Genomic DNA, 9,279 nt, shown 5'->3' on the forward strand with positions numbered 1-9,279 from the left:
GAAAGTTCTAGGGGCTTCTACGCAAAATATTACAGCAGGAATAAAAACTCGCGTAAAATCTGAAAACTACGGGTGCTAAACCGCAAATTGCCGCGCTACAGCCGGCGCCCCCCCCCCCTTTTTTTTGGAGGAACCCCCACGGCCACGGCCCATCCGGCCCAGGAGCCAGTGGGCCGGCCCAGCCGCCAGCGGCCTGGCGCGTAGCGACGCTAGGGTTTCCCCTAGCGCCCGCATCGGGGTGCGGCGGCGGCCAGTGGGCTCGCGCGGCGGCGGCTCGCACGCGGGGGCAGCCAGCACGGCGCGGTCCCGGCATGGCACGGCCATGGCGCGGCGCGACCGGCACGGCGCGCCCAGCACGGCGCGGCTACGGCCACGGCTCGCAGCGCGCGCGGCCACGACCACGGCGGGCGGTGCGCTGCCACGGCTACGGCCACGGGGCGGCCAGCACGGCGGGTCTACGCGGCGCGGGCAGCGGGGCTACGGCCAGCACGGCGGCGCCGGCGACCAGCGGGGTCGCGGCCAGCAGGGCGGCGCGTGCAGCAGGCACGCGAGCGCGGCGACGGGGACGGCCAGCAGGGCCATGGCGACGCCGATGGCGACGGGGACGTCGTCATCTGCCTCGGGATGGCAAGATCGTGCGTCTTCGGGACGTCACGACGCGTGTACGTCGGGTACAACGCGGCGGTGCCGTGCTCATCTGGAGTACGTGTAATCACCGTCCCCCCAGGGTGTAGTCAACAAATCTCTCTTGATCCAAGAACATCGACATTGGTCGGCGACGTATTCGTTCGCTCAATTCTTGGGAGAGAAATCCACACCATAGGTAGATTGATCCGAAAAATAATCTAATCGCAAAAACGGAATCGCAGTAACGAGAGGAATTCATTTTTGCAAAGAGTGGGGATCAGATCTTATACCTCCGCGGGATCGACCAAAGCCTGCGTGATGCAGGCTTGACGCAGGCTTGACGGAGAGTTGATGGAGCGAAGCGTGCTGATAACGTGTTCCGCAACTCCGCCGGCGAGTCCGGTCCGAGGTTGCGGAGCGAGGGCGAGCGTTGTAGACGAAGTAGTCGAACACGCGAAACTAAATGACACAGAGAGATATGGAGGAGACCAGCTTTATTAATCAATGATCAGCAATTACAATGATGGCTCCTCGTTGCTTTATATAGGGGGTAAAGGGTTAAGGGATAAGTACCCACTTAACGTAAAGTGTGGGAAACGGGAGGGGCTAGCCCGTGCGATACGCACAAGGCCGCCGCCATCCCTGGTGGCCCCGGTTTCCCAACAAATCCAACTCCACTTTGGGTTGGGGCTCGGTTGCTTCGGCAAGGTAGGCAGTGCAACGAGACAACAAGGAAAGATAAAAAAGGTGGTCCAGATCCGAGCCCAAGGAGGAGTGCGATCTACGGCAAGTTTCAAGATCTTGTCGTCTCTCTCCTGCACGATCAGATGGCAACCAGTGAAAAAAAAGTCAAACGATGTGACTTGACATCGCCTTCACAGCCACGCCCTGCCTCTCGCTTCGGACGGAGCCAAGCCTCCGCTTCAGTCTCCGTTCCGAGTCGCGGCCTGCCTCACCTAGTCCACCCCCGCGCGACCTGGATCTCATGGCTGGCCTCGTCTTGCCTCCAAAGAGCCGCCGCGAGCCGCCGCCTCCACCTCGTCCTCCATCGACCAACCGGCCACCGCACCGTTGCGGGCTCGCCTGCACCCAGCAGTCGTCGTGGCCTTGCCTTACGACAATCGTCGAGCTGCCTCGTGACCTCGCTGCACCTCGAGCCTGTTAGAGTAGTCATTATGGTATACGACTTCTATCAAGTCAGTTTTGTACCCCTACCCCAAGTCGGTTTGTACCCTCTTATATACTCTTGTATGCCGCACCAAATCATCAACAAGCAACCATTTTATTCAGCTTTCATGGTATCAGATACCGGTCCCAGGGTTTAGGGTATGGCTCCGCCAACGCCACCGCCGCCGCCGCCGCCCGGCTACTTCGAGCGCCGGGCCGCACTCATCGCCAAGGCTGCCAACGCCGCGGCCGCTTCTCTCTCGGCCCTCACCATAGCTCCATAAAACTACCCTGCACCCATCCTCGCCGCACCAATATCTCTTGCTGACACAATCTCCGACGTCAGCCCCTACATCCCCATAGTTCTTGATCTCGCCGCCCACAACTACTACCATTGGAGACATCTCTTCGATCTCCACCTCGGCCGCTGCAACCTGCGCTCGCATGTCGCCGCCAACTGTCTTCCCCGCCCCGATGATCCGCAATGGTTGAAAGACGATCTCGCGATCGTCCAGTGGTTCTACACCCGCATCACCACCGAGATCTTCAACATGCTCGATCACGACGGCGCCACCGCTGCCAACATCTGGCACTCCCTCCGTCAGCTCTTCCAAAGCAACACCGACAAACGCTCCCCACACCGAGCTTCGCAATATGGTGCAAGGAGACGCCCCGGTGAACCTGTTCTGCCAGCGCGTTAAGACCATTGGTGATGAGCTCCGCGAACTCGGCGATACAGTTAGCGACTCACAGCTAATCAATATCGTCGTCGGCGGCCTCAGCGAAGACTTTGACAAGCAAGCCTCATTCATACCGATGATACGGCCCCCTCCTACCTTCGCTGAAGTTCGTTCCTTGCTACAACTCGCGGCGGAAACACAAGCTCGCAAGGACTCTCGCCCCAAGGTCTTTCATGCTGCGGCTCGTCCTCCTCTGTCGTCTACACCAGCGCCGCCTTCCAGGCCGGCTCCTGCCGCCGGGCCGTCCGCATCGTCATCTGTTCAACCGCCCCCAGGCTGGCGTCCTAGTCCGAACTACCGCGGCAAAAACCCTATCTACAGGCCGCCGTCGACATCACCAGCACCGAGTCCTGCACCACCCACCAGTGCTCCATCTGCGGTTGCATGGCGGCCTCCTCATGATCCTTGGACGGGGCTTGTTCAAGCATGGCCCATTCCCTGGTCCGCTCCGTCCACCCTCGGTGCTCCGCCGGCATACTCAGGTGCCTGGCAACCCGGCCTTCGGCCGCCTACTAGTGCTCCCGGGGTTCTCAACCCCCGACAGCCGGCCAATGCCTATCACACCGCCCCGACGTATGCTCCTTATGGTCATTACAGCACCGACAGCGGTGCCTACTACACACCTCAGCCGGCCCTGCTCCCGACGCCACCCCCACCACAGCCGGCCAATGCCTACTACACTCCCCAGCCGGCCCTACTGCCTTCACCATCGTATCCGCCGGCACTGCTTTCGACGCCACCCTCACCTGTGACGCCGAGCTGGGATCAAGCTGCCTTTCTCCAGGCCATGAATAACTTTGCTGCACAAGGAAACTCAGGTACGGATTGGATCTTTGATTCAGGGGCCTCTAGTCATATGTCTGCATCTAGTAATTGGTTATTTCTCCTTTCCCTTCCATTATCCTTGGAGATGGATCATCTATTCCTATATATTGTGTTGGTCAGGCTCAACTTCCCTCTTCCCCCTCTTTTACTTCGCGATGTTCTAGTTGCACCCGCCCTCATTAAAAATCTTATCTCTGTTCGCCAATTTACTTGCGACAATCTAGTTTCGGTTGAATTTGACCCTTTTGGTTTATCTGTGAAGGATTACCTGACCAAGGCCGAGATTGCTCGCTTAAATAGCTCCGGTGATCTTTATTCTCTTAATGGAGTTCCTGCCGCCACCCCTCCAACATCCATGCTGGCCTCCGTCGATCTCTGGCATCGTCTCTTGGGCCATCCCAACCCCGCCGTCTTAGCTTCTATGCTTAGTGAATTTACCATACCATGTAATAGGGACTCTCATAATTCTGTGCTTTGCGAGTCTTGTCAATTAGGCAAACATGTGCGTCTTCCCTTTAGTTCCTCTAGTTCTTGTAGCACTTATCCCTTTGAATTAATACATTGTGATTTATGGACCTCTCCCATTGCAAGTGTTTCGGGTTTTAAATACTACCTTGTTATCCTAGATGATTTCACCCACTTTGTCTGGACTTTTCCTCTACGCAACAAATCCGAGGTCCATTCTCTTTTCCTTAATTTTCAACGCTATGTGTCTGTTCACTTCTTCCTCCCAATTCGCTTTATCCAATGTGACAATGGTCGCGAGTTTGATAACATTAAAAATCGTACTTTCTTCTTACAACATGGCATCCTGCTTAGGTTCTCATGTCCCTACACCTCCCCTCAAAATGGTAAAGCAGAACGCTCTCTTCGCACCCTCAATGATATAGTTCGCACTCTCCTCATTCAATCATCTATGCCTCCCAAGTTTTGGGCTGAAGCCCTAACATGGCCACCTTCCTTCTAAATATTCGACCTTCTAAAACTAAACCCAACACTACTCCCTATTATTCCCTCTTTCTTTCCCACCCGGACTACTCCGCGGTTCGTGTTTTCGGTTGTCTCTGTTTTCCCAATGCCTACGCCACTTCTACAAATAAATTGTCACCATGCTCTATCCCATGTGCTTTTCTCGGCTTCTCTGACAAGCACAAAGGCTATCGCTGTCCCGACCTTCACACCGGACACGTTCATGTCTCTCGTCATGTCACGTTTGCTGAGCACATTTTTCCTTTCTCACAACGCACTACTACACCATCCAACACCCCTAGCTCCGCAAACACCCCCTCTCCCCGTCCTTTCCAACTATATACTCCCCTACCTGCCGAACACAACTTATCACCACCACCAATAACACCCACCATAGCCAATCCCAACCATACACTCACCCCACCCGAGACGTCCCCAACACCCCCGACCCCTGCTCCCTCCCCAACACCCCCGGCCCCTACTCCCACTCCACCACCCAGCCCTGCTCCCACTCCACCACCCAGCCCTACTCCTTCGTCCAACTCTTCTGCTGCACCAGACTCACCAGTACCCACCTTACCCCCTCGTGCTATTCCTACAGCAGCCCCGATTATTGATCATCGCATGCGTACTAGGGCCAAATCAGGATTTCATCAACCCCAAGACCGCCTAAACCTTCATACCTCCGTATCTCTCACTTCTCTTCCAAAGAATTACAAAACTGCTCTACTTGATCCCAATTGGGCCGCTGCCATGCAAGAAGAATATAATGCTTTACTTCAAAACAACACCTGGCAACTTGTTCCTCGTCCTCCCAATACAAATATTGTTTCTGGCAAATGGATTTTTCGCCAAAAGTTCCACTCCGATGGGAGCCTCTCACGATATAAAGCCAGGTGGGTTTGTCGTGGCTTTTCTCAGCAACAAGGAATTGATTACGAAGAAACCTTCTCTCCTGTTGTTAAACCTAGCACCATTCGCACCGTTCTTAGTGTTGTTGTCTCCTCTTCATGGCCCATTCACCAACTTGATGTTAAAAATGCTTTCCTCCATGGTTCCCTTCAAGAAACTGTCTACTGCCAGCAACCTCTGGGTTTTGAAAATCCATCCTTTCCAACTCATGTATGTCTTCTTCAGAAATCTCTCTATGGTCTTAAACAGGCCCCACGAACTTGGTTTCAATGCTTCTCCTCCTTCATTCAAACAATAGGCTTCACTCCATCTCTCTCTGACACCTCTCTTTTTGTGTATCATCAAACTTCTGACACTGCCTATTTACTTCTCTATGTAGATGATATCATTCTTACCGCCTCCTCTCAAAAGTTCATAGATCATATTGTCTCTCTTCTTAGATCTGAATTTTCTATGACTGACCTAGGACTCCTTCATCATTTCTTAGGCATTGCTGTTGTTCGAGATTCCTCCAGCCTTTTTCTTTCCCAACGCCAGTATATTCTTGATCTTCTTAATCATGCTGGTATGCTTGACTGTCAATCATCTCGCACTCCTGTCGATACTAGTTTTAAACTTTCGGCTACCGGTGAACCCTTTTCCGATCCTACACTCTATCGTAGCCTAACAGGTGCTCTCCAATATCTCCCCATTACTCATCCTGAAATCTCTTCTGTTGTTCAACAAGCATGTCTCTATATGCATGATCCCCGGGTTCCTCACTATAATCATGTTAAACGCATTCTTCGGTATTTAAAAGGAACTCCCAATCATGGTCTCCACCTCAATAATTCTTCTCCAAACTCGCTTACCGCATACTCTGATGCAGACTGGGCAGGTTGTCCTGACACTCGAAGGTCCACTTCCGGTTTTTGTGTTTCTCTTGGTAACAATTTGATTTCTTGGTCTTCGAAAAGACAGGTTACAGTCTCACGTTCGTCGGCCGAGGCTGAGTATCGCGCTGTGGCACATGCCGTTGCAGATACAATCTGGATTCGGCAGTTACTCTCCGAGCTACACAGGCCTATTGAGCAGGCCACTAATGTCTACTGTGACAACATATCAGCAGTCTACATGACCAGCAATCCAGTTCAACACCGACGCACAAAGCATATTGAGATTGATATTCATTTTGTTCGTGAAAAGGTTGCTCTTGGTCAGGTTCGGTTGCTTCATGTTCCCTCTACAGCTCAGTTTGCTGACATTTTCACCAAGGCACTGCCTACTAAGCCGTTTCAAGATATCTGTTTCAGTCTCAACGTCGTCGAGCCTGCCGTTGATACTGCGGAGGGATGTTAGAGTAGTCATTATGGTATACGACTTCTAGTCCAAGTCAGTTTTATACCCCTACCCCAAGTCGGTTTGTACCCTCTTATATACTCTTGTATGCCGCACCAAATCATCAATAAGCAACGGTTTTATTCAGCTTTCAGAGCCGCCCTGGCCTCCGAGCCGCCACGTCGCCATGCTTTTGCTCGCCGCCGCCTTCAAGTCGCCGTCCACGTGCCCCTGGCCCAGCCTTTGCTCTGGCCGTTTCCGTGCCAGGCTGCCGTCTCCGCCTCTGCCTGGCACCATTGCCCAGCAACCATCGTGATTCACCTCTGCCGCGAGCTGCCGCCGACTCGCTTCAACCCATCGTCGCTGCGGGCTGCTTCCGAGTTCCCTCAAGCCACCTCTCCACCTACCTCTCCGCCTGCCTCTACTGGTGTGGCCGTTCAAGCCACCTCCGCCTCTCTGCCGCCGCCGTGGCCTCGACCCAACGCGAGCCGCCCGCTCAGCCGCCACCTCCGCCGCAACAACCCACCTTGCCGGCTATTCACCTCACTGCCGGAGCGTGCCTCGACGCGCCTCCTCCTCTGAGAGGCCCCCTGCAGCCTCGCCTCCGCCGCCTCAAGCCGCCTCCGCCCACGCGCAACCTCGCCTCCAAGTGGCCCGCACGGCCACGGCCGACGGCCTCGTCTTCGTCGTCCACCTCGTCCTCGACTCGCACGGCCTCGACCAAGCTCGCCGTCGCGGATGTGCCTCCAAGCCGCCGGCCTTGATTCGCTGCCTCGTGCCGGATCTGCCGCCTCACCGCCACTATGGCCCGTGTGCCTCGAGCTGCCACCTCCTCCACAGCCTCGCCTCGACTCGCCGCCCCCGCTGTTTTTGGCCTCGAGCCGCCCGCCTGCCATGGCCGCCGCCGCAGCAGCCGCCTGCTTTTGCCTCACTCTGCCTCTGCTAGTGGCCATCACGGCGGCCGTGCCAAACCATCCGCCTACGAGCCACCCTCGCCGGAGCGGCCTTGAGCCGCCCGCATCTGCCTACGAGACGTGCCCGCTTGGTTTTGTTCCGGGGCGCCGTCTCTACGGCCACGCCAACCAAGCTGCCGCTGCGACCTGCCCTCGTCGGTGCGGCCTCGAGCCGCCGCCTCCACCTTGCCTCGCCTCAATGCCGACCGATGGCAAACAAAGGATTTGGTAAAAGTAGTAGAGAAGCGGATGCAGAATAAGGACCCGAAAGTTTCGTTTTTTACTTTGACGCTCTTGGAGACAATGACGAAGAATTGTGGTAAATATGTTCATTCTAAAGTTGTTGACCAGCCTATTTTACAAGGAATGGTTTAGATTGTTCAAAAGAAACATGATCTACAAGTGAAGGATAAGCTATTGATACTTCTGGACTAATGGCAAGAAGCATTCGGTGGATCTGGGGGCAAATATACATAATATTACTGGTTATACATTGAACTAAAGAGGGCAGGAGTAAAGTTCCCTCGCCGTCCTATGGATGTCCCTCCAATATTTACTCCTCCTGTGACGCATCAATCTCAGGCGTATGGTTCACCTGCATATCCCACTGGAAGTCTAAAATGACAGAATGGCATCTGATATTGAAATGCTGAGTTCATGGGATCTGGATAATATTAGAGATGCAACAGAATTACTGAGTCATATGGTGAACACTTTGAATCCTACTAATCGCATGGCCTAGAAATAAATGACCACTTACAAAGTGTACTTGCAAAACACAATGCCATCACTTCTGTTTCTCGTTTGCTAGTTAAACACCAAGGAGAGATGAAATACTTAGAGAGGATCCAACACCACAGCCATCGGCACCTCCGGTTCTTGCATAAAATGAGATCCCCATTGAAGAGGGTGAAGAGGATGAGTTTTCTCAGCTAGCAAAAAGAAAGAACAAATCTGTATCCTCCTGAAGCATCTACAGATTCTTCAGACTCAGAGCCAAAATTACAATCAGTAGACGGCCATGTCAAATGGGTCACAATTACCGCCGAACTATCAGCCTGCAACATTAAATGGACAACATTACCCTTCCAACCACCAGGCGTATTCAATAAATCAGGGGTACACTCCATACAACAATTACGTTGCGCCCTGGGCCCAAAGTGAACAGAGTGCACAGACTGGAGCATATCTAGTTCAGCCTCCACAATATATACATCAACGTATCCAGCACCAGCGTCCCTATTCATCTGATAAAAATACCAGGTGCTATTTGCCCTATCTATTTTTCAGTACATACTATTTCATCCGAGAACAGTTACTCTGGCTTACGATATTTTTTATGCAGGACAATTATTCACTGCAAGAGCGATCATCATGGGACGAATACAGAGCTTGCGCCAATATTATCATGCGCTAACATCATTCTGTAGCGGTGTTCATCTATGCCACGCTGCTCGACGAACACACGAACAAGTTGTCACACCACGTTTCAGTCTACATCAATGTCGCGACCAACCCATCCATCCGCGCCCGCGCCCGACTCTCCCGTCTGCACTGACATACAAAGCCGCGGCTGATTTATCCGTCCACGCCCAGGGCCAACTCCCGCGTCTACATCAACACACAAGAGCCGCACTCGTCTGCACGAGCTTCTCAATGGACATGCGCAGGCCCCCACCCTTGCGGCCCGGTCTACTCCAACAACTCTGGAGCAAATCATAAATATATTATCAGCCTCCGCCTGCACCGAATGGATCAATGGACAGGCA

At 53.6% G+C, this 9,279-nt stretch overlaps 1 pseudogene; it reads left to right on the plus strand.

The window, feature by feature from the left end:
* The first annotated feature begins 322 nt into the window (after positions 1-322).
* On the plus strand, positions 323-8,761 carry LOC109779724 (TOM1-like protein 6; annotated as a pseudogene).
* The last annotated feature ends 518 nt before the right edge of the window (positions 8,762-9,279 follow it).

Source organism: Aegilops tauschii, chromosome 7 (genome assembly GCF_002575655.3).
Source record: "Aegilops tauschii subsp. strangulata cultivar AL8/78 chromosome 7, Aet v6.0, whole genome shotgun sequence".
Taxonomy (NCBI): Eukaryota; Viridiplantae; Streptophyta; class Magnoliopsida; order Poales; family Poaceae; genus Aegilops; species Aegilops tauschii.